Consider the following 15,359-nt stretch of genomic DNA (forward strand, 5'->3'; position numbering starts at 1 on the left):
GGCTCAGGTCATGATCTCACCATTCATGAGTTCGAACCCCATGTCGGGCTCTGTGCTAACAGCTCAGAGCCTGGAGCCTGTTTCAGTTTCTATGTCTCCCTCTCTCTCTGACCCTCCCCCGCCTGTGCTCTGTCTCTCTCTCTCTCAAAAGTAAATAAACGTTTATATATATATATACATATATATATATACATATATATATACATATATATGTATATATATATATGTATATATATATATTTGAGAAACTGTATCTCAACCAAGTTCAATGGCTTTCTTTCTCCAGGACTTCCCAAGAGGAGAATAACTTACATAGCAATTTAAGAAATGGTGAATTCAAGCAATAAAATACAATTGATGTTATTTATAACAACTGCAGAAAACAACTGATCACTCTGGACAACTAGTTCATGTATGACAAGCACATGGCTTCTTTGCCTTCATTTCTCCCTCCTGTCCCATGGCAGGCATGACTAATTAAGTCACTGCACTCTTTGCCACTGATTCCAGATATAGCTTCACAATCTTCAAAACAACACTCAAAAAAAAACACAACAAAAACAAAAAACACTCCAAGAAGCTACTAGTTAATCATAACTGCATTATCAGCTTTGAAACAAAAAGTTGGGCATAAACTAGCATCAGATGAAGAAACAGACTCAATATTTCTCAGGGTGCAATGGATGAAGGGGGTTGAGACCCAGAAGACCTGCTAGTTAACTCCCACAGGAGGAGTTAAGGGCCAGGGACCAGATCCCATGTGTCATCGTATCCTCAGCACCTAGTAAAGCGCCTGATGTGGTAGACTCTGGATATGTTTGGTGAATTAGCGAGTAATGAGTAGACACCAAAATCACATGGTAGTGATGATTTTACAAGGTCCACAGTTACTATATGTGTATATTAGCCATTAAGAAAAAATGTACATAATTGTTGCCTATTATGGATTCAGCTTCTTTCTCAGCTCTCCTTTCTACTATCCTTATAAGAACCCTAACAAAGAACCTCATCCAGTATGCTTTAAAGAAGCACCAGGAACCACAAAGACCATAAAGTCCAAAGACTGTGGTTTGAATTCTGAATCTACATTTATTTGCTACATAACCTTAAGAAAATTACTTGACTTCTCCAGGCGTCTGTGTCTTCAATTATAAAAAGAGGAGAATAATAATCTAACTTGTAGGATTTTTTTATAAGGATTAAAGATTTATTATGCAAAGTACCTAATAAAGTTCTTGGTCCTTTTTCTATTTATGCCTCTCCTTACTTCCAAAAAGATTTAAAGTGGCTTAAGATGTTACCTACAATTAAGTAGGTATATTTAAAATAAAGAGGCAAAATCTTCAAAGCAAAGAGAAAACAAACATAGAAGCAGAGTAAACAAGTAAACAAGTGACTTACAGCATCTCACACACAGTAGACATAAAATGGTGGTCGTGGTGAAAACAGTTTGTACTAATATTAGTCGTCACTGGTGCTGTCATCTCTTCCTGGAGAATTCCAATCACCCTTCAAGTTTCCATCTGGGGACTAACCCTACGTAATAGTAAACATAATGTTAAAGCTCAAAAATTAAAACAGTGTAGTATTGGTACATGAATAGACAGAGCAATAGAACAGAATAGAATGTACATAAAAGATTTGAGTAAATCATAAAGTTGCATATGTACATGCATAAAGTTCATGATAAAGTTTAGTGTATGATAAAGTCTCAACATTTTGAAAACCTCAGATGTAGTGTAGAAACTAATGCAATGAGAAGTTACATAACTTGCCAAGTTCACACAGCTGGTAAATTATATACCTGGGGGAGTTTGAATGCAGGTATTCTGATTCCAGAGTCCATCTTTTAACCACTAAATGATAATAGTAAGTTAAAAAGGCAAAGTACAGATCAGTAAGTATACTATGCTACCTGTGGGATAAAAAGGAGAAAGGAAAAAACCTTACTTATATTTGCTTGCATATGCATACAGAAATTCTGAAAGGATACATAAGAAACTAATAACAATAGTTACCTTTGGACAGCATGGGGATGGGCAGAAGAGGGATTAGGGATGATATATCTGTAAATTTATTTTATTATAATACATATATATTTGAACTATATCATTTTGGAACCTGATAAATAAAAATAAAATTAATTAAATTAAATATAAAAACAGAAAGAAAATGCTCACACTCTGGGCAAGTCTTTTCTGATCCCCCTCCCAAGTAGAGAAGCCCATCCCTCTTCTCTGTTCTCACACTACCTGTGCCTACAATTTTTCTGGCACGTATGTTGCACTGCCCTCATTTATGCTCCCCTCCCCTGCTCACCTCACCCCCTGTCACGCAGTGAGCTCTTCAAAGGCAGGGTTCTGGTTCTTCCATTCTTGTGTCCCCAGCACCTAGTGTAATCCCTGACATGTGGTGAATATCCTGTCCATGGGGAAGTGGAAGTGGGAAAAGGGAAGTGGGGCAGACCAGCCAAGTTTGTGGTATTAGCACTGTGGAAAGGAGAATCAACTGAGGCCTTCAACAATAAGAATCTGAAGAGGAAGTGAGGAAGAGAAGAAAACATAGCAACCCTTGCAGAAAAGGTATACTCAACCCTGCTAAGGCAAAGGGGTAAAAAGGGCACTGTGGGCCAGCTAATCAGGGAGAAATGAGAAAGAACCCCCAGGCTGAAGAAGACAAGAGCTGAGACTGGCCGTGCAAGGGCAGGAATACAGCACAGGACAGAGACTCCAGTCTTGTGATCCCAGAAGCAAGACTGAAACCCTAGAAGCACGGGCTCCCAGCCACAGGCAATTCAGCTGAAGACTCCCCTCACTTCTCATGACTGAAAATGGGGCAGAGGGCACATGAAAGATTGGTATTGAAGAGATTTTCTATTTGTATATGCTGACCACACATTTGATCTGTTGCTTTCTGTTCATTTAAACTCTGTGTACACCCATCTGAAGGTGGAAAGGTGATCCACGTTGGGTCACAGATGTATTTTCCCCAGCAGAATAAATCACAGATTCCATAAGCAGGGGAACTGGCCCACTCCATCAGGCCTCACCCAACTCCTTCCTGACTCTTTCCTGGGATTCTGTAGATAACTGTGCATATCCTTATACTATGATCCACAGGAATATAATTCAGTATTTGATTGCGTTAATCATCAAAACCGCACAGATTCAGTCATCCTTATTTTACATATACACACTGGAGTAGGTATAACTGAAGTGAAACAGTATCTGGGATTTGCTTCAAAAGAATAATAAAATTATATGTAAAAGTAAGAAGCTTGGATTGTCCAAACAGTAGCCCTTAGGAAGAGAATGTGATTTATGTTAAGGATGCTTCACCCTAAGAGGTAAGCTACTTAAATGAAAAAAAAAAGTGAACTCCTAGATAATATAGGAAGTGTTTGCAGAAGGAATTCTTATTTCATTGCTTCAACCCTAAGTGGCATTAGCAAATACTGCAAAGCAATGAAAGAGGTCATTAGGAAGGAACTAGAAACACCTTCCGATGTTACGGAAAAAATTCTGACATCTTAATTATATTCTGCCACCTAGTGACAAAGAAAATTTAACATACTTACTGAGCCTGGCTCGAGAACAGAAAAGGCTGCCCTCCACCACCTGGTCACCTGATCGTGGCCTGACCACTCCGGAACAAACCTAATCCCACAAGCGTTTGGGGGCATGGCGTCCTCTCTCCGCTTCTACTCACACCTCTAGGAGACCCTGCAAATATGATCAACAGCCAAAGAAGCTGTTCAATCTGTGGCTGACCAACTTCGCGTGGAGCCAGAAGGTCCACCCTCTGCCACTTATCACAGTCCACGGGCCCCTTTGCTACCTCCTGCCTGTTGCTAAGGGCTTCGCGGGGTAAATACCACAGCAAGACTGAAAAGACCTGTTTAAATTGGGCATTTTAATCCTTTAGCTCTATAAGATAGAAGAGTAGGGGGCGCCTGAGTGGCTCGGTGGGTTAAGCTGACTTCTTTGGCTCAGGTCATGAACTCACGGCTTGCGGGTTCGAGCCTCACGTCAGGCTTTATGCTTGGAGCCTGCCCCAGATTCTGTCTCTCTCTCTCTCTCTCTCTGCACCTCCCTCTCTCCCGCTGGCACTCTTTCTCTCTCAAAAATAAATAAACATCAAAAAAATATTTTAAAGCGCATTCAGACCCAATTGCTCACGGCCTCCCAGAGGCTTCCGGTCCACGGAAATGAAGTGCAACCCATAATGCAATGGGAGGCAGGTAGACTGGAGCAGTGGAGGCGAGGGTGGAAGTAAGGCTGTGGCCGCTCTGGCACTGGAAGCCATAGAGTTTGTACGCAAGTAACAGAATCTCTTTGATGCCCCAGGGGTGTTCAGGTTTTCCTCTGTCGTTGGGTCAGACATTTCAGTGCGTTTGTGGGAGAACATCGGTGTTGCAGCAGTGGCATTTAATAAGGAACTTTATCCAGTGCAGAACTCCCTCATGGTCGAGATCAGAGAGTATAAATCTAAGTGATCAGCATCTTGAGGACCATTTTTTTAATGTTTATTTATTTATTTTGAGAGAGAGAGAGAGAGCAAGCAGGGGAGCAGTAGAGAGAGGGAGACAGAGAATCCCAAGCAGGCTCCACACTGTCAGCGTGGAGCCCCCCCCCCCCCCGCCCCCGCCACAGGGGGCTCGAACTCACAAACTGTGAGATCATGACCTGAGCCAAAACCAAGAGTCAGACACTTAACCAACTGAGCCACCCAGGTGCTCTTTGAGGACCTTTTTTTTTTTTTTTCCAACATTTATTTATTTTTGCGACAGAGAGAGACAGAGCATGAACGGGGGAGGGGCAGAGAGAGAGGGAGACACAGAATCGGAAACATGAGGACCTTTTTATATTGGCCCAGAGCATCAGCAAAAGCTTAAGAGAGAGCTTCTTAAAGCTTAAACAGATGTACAGTAAAGCAGACATAAATATGTTCAACAACTTCAAATTTGAGGATCACAAATTTGAAAGTATCCAGTCTTGAAGAAATAATATAAAACTAATCTTGTTATTTGTTATGTATGGAATAAGAAGAGTACAACTAAATAGTATGAGACTAAACTTGTATTTCATAATTGTAAAAAAAGTGCATTCAAAGATATTCCTCTTAGATTTATTTCTTTTTATATGTATATTTATTTTTGAGAGAGAGAGAGACAGAGAGACAGAGTGGGAGTGGGAGAGGGGCAGAGAGAGAGCGAGACACAGAATCCAAAGCAGGCTCCAGGCTCTGAGCTGTCAGCACAGAGCCTGACATGGGTCTTGAACCCACGAACCATGAGATCATGACCTGAGCCAAAGTCGATGCCTAACCAACTGAACCAGCTAGGTGCCCCATCTTAGATTTATTTCTATTGCCCATCTCACCCCCTCCAAAAGACTTAAAAGCCTTAAAAGACAACATATATAATGAAATTTCAATTTGTAAATTAGAGCAGAAACCAAAAAAAGCAGAAAGTAAACGTAATAGTTATAAGAAAAAACATAATTGAGATGCAATTCAGTGATAAGAATCTGAGGAGAATTTGTTACCAAAATACTGACATTCTACTCAAATTGTGGTTCCAAGACAAACAGCATCAACATCACCTGCGTGCTTTTCAGAAATGCAGAATCTCAGACCTATTGGATCATAATCTGCCTTTTAACCAGATTCTCAAGTGACTTGTATGTACATAAAGTTTGAGAAGCACTGATCCAGGGCACAGACCCCCTTCACCACGAAGACAGATTCAGGAGATCTGGAGTGGACGTCAGGAGCCTATAGTTTTTAAGCACCCACAGCTGATTCTTATCATGAAAATTAGGATATGCTGTAAGTGAATATGAAATAGAGTTTTGGCTTCCCAGTGTACAAAGTAAAATCTGGAAAAAAAAGTAACATAATTAGTTCCTCAGTGGGAAGCCAAGCATTTTAAGAAATTCTTTACTGTGGAACCTTAAGAATGAAGCATATAGTGACCCAGTGGAAAATGTTCTCACTGACTTTTTTCGTGCCAAATGTTGCAGCAAATGTAATTTGGTTATTTTTTTATATCTTTAATAAAAGCTGAACATTTGGCATCAAAAGAAAGTTTCAGTGAAGGCAGTTCTAAATTGGGGTTGAGCTAGTGTCTAAGTCAAGGGTCAGCAAACTGTGTGGCCTGCTTTGTAAATAAAGTGTTAGTGGGACAGAGCCATGTCCATTCGTTATGTTTTGTCTGTGGACGTTTTCATGCTACAATGACAGGCAGGCATAAATAGTTGCAATAGAGACTACATGGTCTGAAAAGCCTAAAATATTTACTATCTGCCCTTTATTAAAAATAAAAAAAAAATGCCAACCCATAGTCTCTATAAATTACCCAGGGGATAAGACAGCTTTCAGATTTCATGAACATCACTTTTCCCTATGGGCTTCTGATGGGAATTAGAGACTGTACAAGATGGTGTAAGAATTCATTTTGGGGGCTAGTGGTTGATAAACTTGTGCTAAAAATAATAATAATATAGGGGCGCCTGGGTGGCTCAGTTGGTTAAGTGTCCAACTTCAACTCAGGTCATGATCTCATGGTTCGTGGGTTCAAGCGCTGCGTCGGGCTCTGTGCTGACAGCTTGGAGCCTGCTTCAGATTCTGTGTCTCCTTCTCTCTCTGCTCCTCCCCCACTCACGCTCTGTCTCTGTCTCAAAAATAAATAAACATTAAAAAAAATTTTTTTAATAATAATATAAATAAATAAAAATGTGGGGCGCCTGGGTGGCTCAGTCAGTTAAGTGTCCAACTTCAGTTCAGGTCATGATCTCACGGTTCGTAAGTTCAAGCCGCACATGGGGCTCTCTGCTGTCAGCACAGCCTGCTTTGGATCCTCTGTCTCCCTCTCACTCTACCACTCCCCTGCCCTCCCTCTCTCTCTTTCTCTCTTTCTCTCCCTCTTTCTCAAAAATTAACACTTAAAAATTTAGATAAATAAATAAAAATAAACATATCTCTTATGTTTGCCAATTTCCATGGTATAAATCAGGGTTTCCCACCCTCACCACTGTTGACATTTTGGACTGGATAATTTGTTGGTTGGGGGTGGGTGGGGGTGCTGTCTTCTGCATTGTAGGATGTTGAGCAGCATCCCTGGCTTCTACCCACTAGATGTCAGTAGCAAACCCCCAGTTGTGACAACAGAGCTTGTCTCTAGAGATTGCCAAATGTCCCCTAAGGGGCAAAAAGACCATCATTGAGAACTACTGGGGTAAATACTCCTGCTATGACCAATTTCAAGCTTCCAAGCTGACATCACTGACCATGGATGTGGGACATCCACAGTCTCTCAAACCAGAGAAAGCCATTTCTAGAATACCACTGTGTGAGAACATACTTATACAGGTAGTAATGCTCTGTCCTATTTTAAAAATTGAGGAAACTAACCAGGATCTCCACCTGAATCAGAAGTTACCCCTTCTCCACAGAGATGACCATACTGGCAAAATTGTTTTTTTCTTCAGGAAGCAGCCTGGATTTCTCCACACAAAGCTATGTTCCACAAAGCATGGTTAAGATTATTTTGAACTAGAAAATATCCAAAGCAGATGTTAACAGTCACTCCAGTGGTTATTACAAACTCTCAGTAATATATCAGTAAATCACATGGCTTCCCAGTGGATTTGGCAGGAGGAATTAGCCCCAAGCAAATGAAATTGCTGCACATGTTATATGGATTGGGTTCTGTTTTATTTTGATTTTTGTTTTTGTTTGGTTTTGTTATTTATTTAAATCAATTGAATTTTGGGAAATATCTGCTAATGATAATGACATTAGCTTTACAATCCTTTGCATCAACAGCACTGACAATGGTTAATTACTCAGAACCAATTACTGAGGCCACTCTAAGACCAGGACATTAAAACCGTATCATCAGCACCCAGGACACTAACCGCCTGTTCTGGAAGGCTAGGCATCCATTTTTGTCTTGAGTTTCAGATCATTAGGATATAGGACAATTTCTAACAATCCTGAATTCTTGAGGGCTATTAAAATGCAGATCTTGTAGAATTATCAATAACGCTGTGTCTATATTGAGCTTATGATATGGAAGACCAATGGAAGGTCAATAAAAGCTACAATTATATTATTCTTGCCAGATTTCTGCACAAGATAATTCTTTTTTTTTTAAGTTTGTGTCTGTGTGTGTGTGTGAGAGAGAGAGAGAGAGAGAGAGAGAGAGAGAGAGAGGGCTTGAGCAGGGGAAAGCAGAGAGAGAGAAGGAGAGAGAATCCCAAGCAGGCTCCACTGAAGCATGGAGTACAATGCAGGTCTCAATCCGACAAACCTGAGATCATGACTTGAGCCAAAATCAGAAGTCGGATACTTAACCAACTGAGACACCCAGGCACCCCTAAACAAGATAATTCTACACCAAAATCAATGTTACCACTCCTGGGATTTCCTTTCCCCTTCTTAGCTGTGGCCTCCCTGGGTCCCCCAGATAATTAAAGAAACCAAAGGCAGATTGGCTTACAAACACAGTTTGTCTCACTGATAATGTAACCCATCTCTAAATTTAAGATGCATGCATGCACATGCACACATATACACATATGCACATGTACCCACACACACTTGAACCATCTACAAATTTGAACTTCGCTTTCAAGCTGGAGCTACTATTTTGTGAGGGTCTCCTCTGAGTTTTTTCACTTTCTTGTGGGATCTTGGCATATTGTGCCATATTGTTAACACCTGCTCACAAGCATCAAAAAGTATTCAGGGGGATCTAGTTGCTTCCAACATCTTGGCATCAAGATACTATTTAAGTATACATTTTTTCTCCTATAACAAGCAAGAATAAATAAGATGAACAGCAAAATCGATTACCAAATTTGGAAAAATTGAAGAATCCCAACTTGATTTGGATAATTGCAAAAAATATAGAAGTTTTAATTATCATAAGGTGATCTTATACAGTGATTTTACATACACAAGTAGGTATAAGAGCTATAAATGCACTGTAGATTAGGATATGATTGCAAACCTCTGCCCTTTAAGCTGGGTGAGTACAACTCACCCCTAATTCATTGGAAATCACCTTATACAGCTTACCTCCAGTAAATAATATAGTAAATTTGCCTAAAGCTCATTTGTTCTACATATAAAATTCTCTTAGAAATCCAAACAAGCAGTTCCTTAAGAACAAGGCTGGCACACGGGGCGCCTGGGTGGCTCAGTCGGTTGGGCGGCCGACTTCGGCTCAAGTCATGATCTCGTGGTCTGTGAGTTCGAGCCCCGCGTCGGGCTCTGTGCTGACAGCTCAGAGCCTGGAGCCTGCTTCATATTCTGTGTCTCCCTCTCTCTGACCTTCCCCTGTTCATGCTCTGTCTCTCCCTGTCTCAAAAATAAATAAACGTTAAAAAAAAAATTAAAAAAGAATAAGGCTGGCACAAAAACTGAAAAAAAAAAATACAGCAAAACACCATAAATAAAAATGGAACCTTGAGGGCTAGAAGATTCCCTTTATAAAAAGCAAGTGCTTCTGTCTTGAGTATACCTAAATTGAATTGTACTTGAGGAGTTAATAATGAAAAATGATAAAGATCAGCGGTCACCAACAATAGCAGACTTTAGAAAAAATACAGCAAAGTAAAATATTGATCTTGGGCTTTAAGGTGATTTGAGAGGAGTAATTAACAGGCCCAACAAAAAAGTAACATAGGATCTACAAATTCCGAGGTAGCTGGAGAAAATTATTCTCCTAAACATCAGTTGAAATCTTTAGTTCCACTTTTCCCATAATTATGTTCATTATAGATTTTCAAGCACAAATTCAAAGTCTTCCAGAATTTATAATACTCATTTTTTTTAAGTGGTTGTATCAGTCAGGATAGGACAGGTTTTACAGTGGTAACAAATAACCCCAAAATTTCAGTGACTTAACAAACATTTATTTCTCTTCCACATGACCAAAGGGGGCCGGCAGGGGGTCGGGCTCAGCCCATCATAATCACTCAGATAATAGAGGCTTCATCTTGCTGTGTGTTTCCACCACCTCCAGAGTAACAGGAAGAGAACATGGAAATCACACACAACTTCTTGAAGATTCTGTCTGTAAGTGGCACATGTCACTTCCTCTTGCATTCTGCTCACCGAAACAAACCACATCACAAGGAGGGTGGTGACTGAAAGGGGAACTGGAATAACGATAAGCCGACCTAATGACTACCACAGTGACACAATGCATCTTAAGATATAAATGTGTCACTTCCCATTACTTCACCCTTTAGCTCTGTAGCAATCTTTGTATAAAGCCAAGCCTAGACTTTAGGTCCCATAAATCCTCATAAACTTCACCAGAACAATTCAAATGTGCTGCTAACACAGATATAATTCGAGCCCCAGTTAAATGTTCTAGGGAATCCACCACTGAAGAGGAGCATATAACTCAGCATATAAATCAGGATTGATTCTTTGGACCCCAAGAGGTAGAAATCTAACTCAAACTAGCATGGGCAAAAACATTGTGACTAAATTCAAAAAGAACCATGGCATATTGAGACTCCAAGGGACACTGAATTTAGGGAATTAAATACTGTTAGCCCTCTTGCTCTGTTTTCTAATCTCTGTTGCTCTCTGCTTTGTCGGCATCTCTCTCTTGAGCTGACTTCTCGAAGCAGGAGGAAGAAGGAGAAATACAACTCCAGGGAGCTCGAGGCTTGCAACCAGAAAGAAACTGAGGGTTCTTCCTCACCAGCTCTACTTAGAAAGATCCTAGGGAAACCACCAAAGTTGCAACACAACCAGGTTGGTGCTTTTAAAAGATTGCTCTGGCTGTTGTTTGGAGAATAAATTGGATGGAGGCAAAAATGAAAGCACCACTTAACCCTGTTGGTCAGTTCCTTAATGAAATTCTCTCTCTCCTTGCTTTCTGTGACACAGAAACATTAGGGGTCTCTGGTGGAGGCTAAGAAGCCCTTTGGGTTCATTTCTGTTGTTACCACAGGTCATTTCTTGGGTTCTTCATGAACTACAAACACAGGGGACACTAATCCAGGGTGTTACTCTTCTGATCCTGAGGATGGAACTCAAGGGAGGATTTTCGCAGCCTAATCCTAGAATATATCTCCTTTCCATACCCAGACCTAAACCCTATCGTTCCCACTTACTTCTCTTCTGAACCTGTTGATACTACTCTATTCACAAATGGGGGCGCCTGGCTGGCTCGGTCGCAGGAGCATGTGACTCTTGATCTCGGGGTCGTGAGTTCAAGCCATAGGTTGTGTGTAGCAATTACTAAAGAGAAATGAGTAAACTTAAAAAAAAATGTTCACAGCTCCTTGCATTTACTGATTTAAACATAAACTTCTCAGGTCTCCACAATACTGCCTCAATTTATTTTTCTAAGCAGTGTTTCCATTTTTATTACCCAAACATAGGTAAACACCTTTTCATAAAAGACTTTAAAACTTCAGAAGTATATAAAGAAACCTGAGATAGGGGACATCTGGGTGGCTCAGTCGGTTAAGCATCCAACTCTTCAATTTGGCTCAGGTCACGATCTCACAGTTTGTGGGTTTGAGCCCCACATCAGGCTCCACACTGACAGTGAAGAGCCTACTTGGGATTCTTCTCTCTTTGCCCCTCCCCCCCTCAAAATAAATAAACTTAAGGGAAAAAAAAGAAGCCTGAGATAGCCCCCCTTTAGCCTTCCTAACATCCCATCTCCAGAGGTGACCACTCTCAACCAGTTAGGTAGGTATCCTTCCAATCTCTTTCAGTGCATTTATCATATATATATGAAAATACGAGAGTCTCTTTTCATAAATGTAACAGGAATCATGGTATGTATTGTTTGGCCAAATGCTATAACACATATGGTATTATTACCTAACAATGTGCCTTAACTTTCCATGTCAATATATATAGATCTGCCTCATTCTTTTTTTTTTTTTTTAATTTTTTTTTCAACGTTTATTTATTTTTGGGACAGAGAGAGACAGAGCATGAATGGGCGAGGGGCAGAGAGAGAGGGAGACACAGAATCGGAAACAGGCTCCAGGCTCTGAGCCATCAGCCCAGAGCCCGACGCGGGGCTCGAACTCATGGACCGCGAGATCGTGACCTGGCTGAAGTCGGACGCTTAACCGACTGCGCCACCCAGGCGCCCCTGCCTCATTCTTTTTAAGGACAAACTAGGTGGATGCATTACAGTACAGGTCCACAGCCCTTTATACACATTTCCAGATTCCAAACCATTCTGAAAACTGAAAGGTTTTGGAAAGTTTGCAGCAAACACATTTGCTAGTAAAACTTGACTGAAATGACATGAATCTTTTTAGTCTTTATGTATCTTACTTAGTGAATATTCATAATTGTCACTGCATAAATAATAATGTGTTTGATTAGGGGGTGTTGCTGCAGACCCCACTAGTGATGTTGAATAATAAAGAACCAAAAATTCTGAATTACAAAACACATGTGCCTCACAAGTTTCAAACATATTATTCTGAACCTATAATGCGGGGGGTGGGGGGGAGTGCTTGCAGTTTCTTAAGAAAAATTTTTGATATATGTAGATTTTACTAATATAATATTGTGTGCTTATATACCAAAAATTGTTCCAATGCCTTCCATAAGCTAATTAATGCAATCTTCACAACAATACTATAAAGTATTATTATGATCTCCATTTTATAGATGAGAAAAGCTGAGTTGAAGAGGCGAAGTAACTTGGGCAATTTCTACAGTTAGTAAGTCAGGCAGCCAAAGTTTAATGTAAACCGATCTGGCCCCAGAACCTGTGCACTGAAGCCATGGTGCTGTTTTACCTTCATGTTCTTGGAGAAAAATACAGCAAACAATCAGATCTTAACATTTGGCCCATTTGTTTGACATCCTTTAAAAAATAAAACCTCATGGGGCACCTGATGGCTCAGTTGGTTAAGCACCCAACCCTTGATTAAGGCTCAGGTCACTCACAGACATGAGATGGAGCCCCAGGTCAGACTCCTCAGTGCAGAGCCTGTTTGGAATTCTCTCTCTCTCCCTCTCTTTCTGCCCTTGCCCCACACGTGTGTGAATGCTCACTCACTCTCTCTCTCTCAAAAAAAAAAATAAATAATGATAATAAAATAATAATAATGAGGATGAGCACTGGGTGTTGTATGGAAACCAATTTGACAATAAATTTCATATATAAATAAAAAAAATAAAAAAAAATAATAATAATGAAATAAAACTTTACAAATATAATTGAAACCCTTGGGTATCCCATTTTTTTTCCCTCCCAGAAGTAATCACAGTCTTCAATTTTGTGCTTATCACTTTATGCATGTTTGTTATACTTTTACATAACAATAAAGTATTATATCCCATATTTTAAACTTTACGAAGAGCAGAGAAGGGAATACAACTGAAAAAAAGGCTCAGAGGCCTTCACATTAGTAGTATTCCGTTTCTTAAACTGGATAGTGAGTATATGAGTATTCATTTCATTGCCACTCTTGAAGATTTTATTTATTTTAAGCAATCTCCACACCCAATGTGGGGCTCAAACTTACAACCTCAAAATCAAGAGTCACACACTCTAGGGGAGCCTGGGTGGCTCAGTCAGTTAAGCATCCAACTTCAGCTCAGGTCATGATCAGGTCATGATCTCACTGTTCATGAGTAGGAGCTCCACATCAGGCTCTGTGCTGACAGCTCAGAGCCTGGAGCCCACTTTGGATTCTGTGTCTCCCTCTCTCTCTGCCTCTCACCTGCTCGTGCTCTTTCTGTCTGTCTGTCTCTCTCTCTGTCTCTCAAAAATGAATAAACATTAAAAAAAAAAAAAAAAAAAGAAAGAGTCACATGCTCTACCGGCTAAGCCAGCCAGGCTCCTCTTCATTGTCATTCTTTAAACTGCACATGCATTTGGCATTTTATATGTATGATGATTTTTTAAGTTTTAAATAAGATTAATATTAATATAAATAATATTAAAAATTGTACCATTGTTCAATCACACACTAATCTAGGGTTGCTGTGAAGGTATTTTTTAGATGTGACTAATATGTATAATCAGTTGACTTCACATATTGGAGATTATCCTGAATAATCTGGATGAGTTCTATCCAATCAGTTGAAAGGCCTTAAGAACAGAGCTGAGGGGTGACTGTCTGGCTCAATCAGTAAAGCACAGGACTCTTGATCTCAGGGTTGTGAGTTTGAGCCCCAACTGGGATGTAGATTATCACTTAAATTTTTTTTTAATGAAAAAAAAGTTACTGAAGAAGAGAGCTTAGATTTCCCCAAGGAAAAAAGACATTTCATCTGTGTACTACAGTATCAGTTCCTGCCCAAGATGTTCCAGCCTGCCCTTCCAGACAGCCTACCCTTCGGATTTCAGACTTGCCTAGCCAGCCCTCACAATCATATAAGCCAACCCCTTGCAATAAATCTTTTTACACATACACATACATATTCTACTGGACACATATCCTACTCTATACCCTACTGGTCTGTTTCTCTGGTGGAAACTTGACTGATACCAAGCAGAAAAAATATTGGAAAATAATGGTCAAAACGTTCCCCAACTTGGTGAAGAACATTAAGTCATAGATTCAAGAATCCTAACAAACCCCAAGTAGGAAAAACAAAAAGGAAACCACACCTAATAGACTTCGAAGCCAAAGATAAAGAAGCACATTAACAACTCATAAATTGATGGGACACAAACAAGAGACTCAGATGTGGAGTGTATTCTGAACAATTCTGGAGGACTTGGAATGGCAAGCCCACCTGGAGAGACTTGTAGAATTCCTAAGACACTGGTCTAACTTAAATAATCTGAACTTGGAAAGGCAGATCCCAAGTCATTTTCAAGCCCTGTGGGTAAGTGGCAGGTGCTTCCCAAAACATGGGAGAAGATTTAGATACTGAGGACTTAAAGAAAGAAACATACCTTAGGATGGGATCAAGGACAGGAACCAGTATTTAAGACATTTTTTAAAGTTTATTTATTTATTTTGAGAGAGAGAGAGAGAGAGAATGAGCAGGGTAGGGGCAGAGAGAGAAAGAGAGAATCCCAAGCAAGATCCATGCTGTCAGCTCAGAGCTTGATGCAGGGCTTGATCTCGCAAACCGTGATTCATGAGCTGAGCTGAAATCAAGAGCCACCCAGGCACCTCAGAACCAGTATTAAATGCCAAGATCCAATGCACTTCCTAATACTCTCCCCCAGAACTTAACCTACCCACCTGGTCACAGAGTGAGCTGAACAACCACAGCTTTCCCAGAACCCTGTGACACCCAAAGGCTTACTTCATGGCAAAGAATAGAGAAAGCATGCATTCCCAATGACCTACTAATTGAGGAAGAGAGAAGAAAAAATGTCCTGAGCCACT

General features: G+C 40.3%; 1 protein-coding gene across 1 annotated transcript in view; it reads right to left on the bottom strand.

Moving 5' to 3' along the window:
• ABCA1 (ATP binding cassette subfamily A member 1) overlaps positions 1–1,535 on the bottom strand; it is a 323,564-nt gene extending 322,029 nt beyond the window's left edge. Inside the window, exon 1 of the mRNA XM_086683626.1 lies at positions 1,402–1,535. The gene's annotated coding sequence lies outside the window, so the exon portion shown is untranslated. The remainder of the gene's footprint in view (positions 1–1,401) is intronic.
• Positions 1,536–15,359: the final 13,824 nt, after the last annotated feature.

Source organism: Puma concolor, chromosome D4 (assembly GCF_028749965.1).
Source record: "Puma concolor isolate L17-30 chromosome D4, mPumCon1.1.hap2, whole genome shotgun sequence".
NCBI lineage: Eukaryota > Metazoa > Chordata > Mammalia > Carnivora > Felidae > Puma > Puma concolor.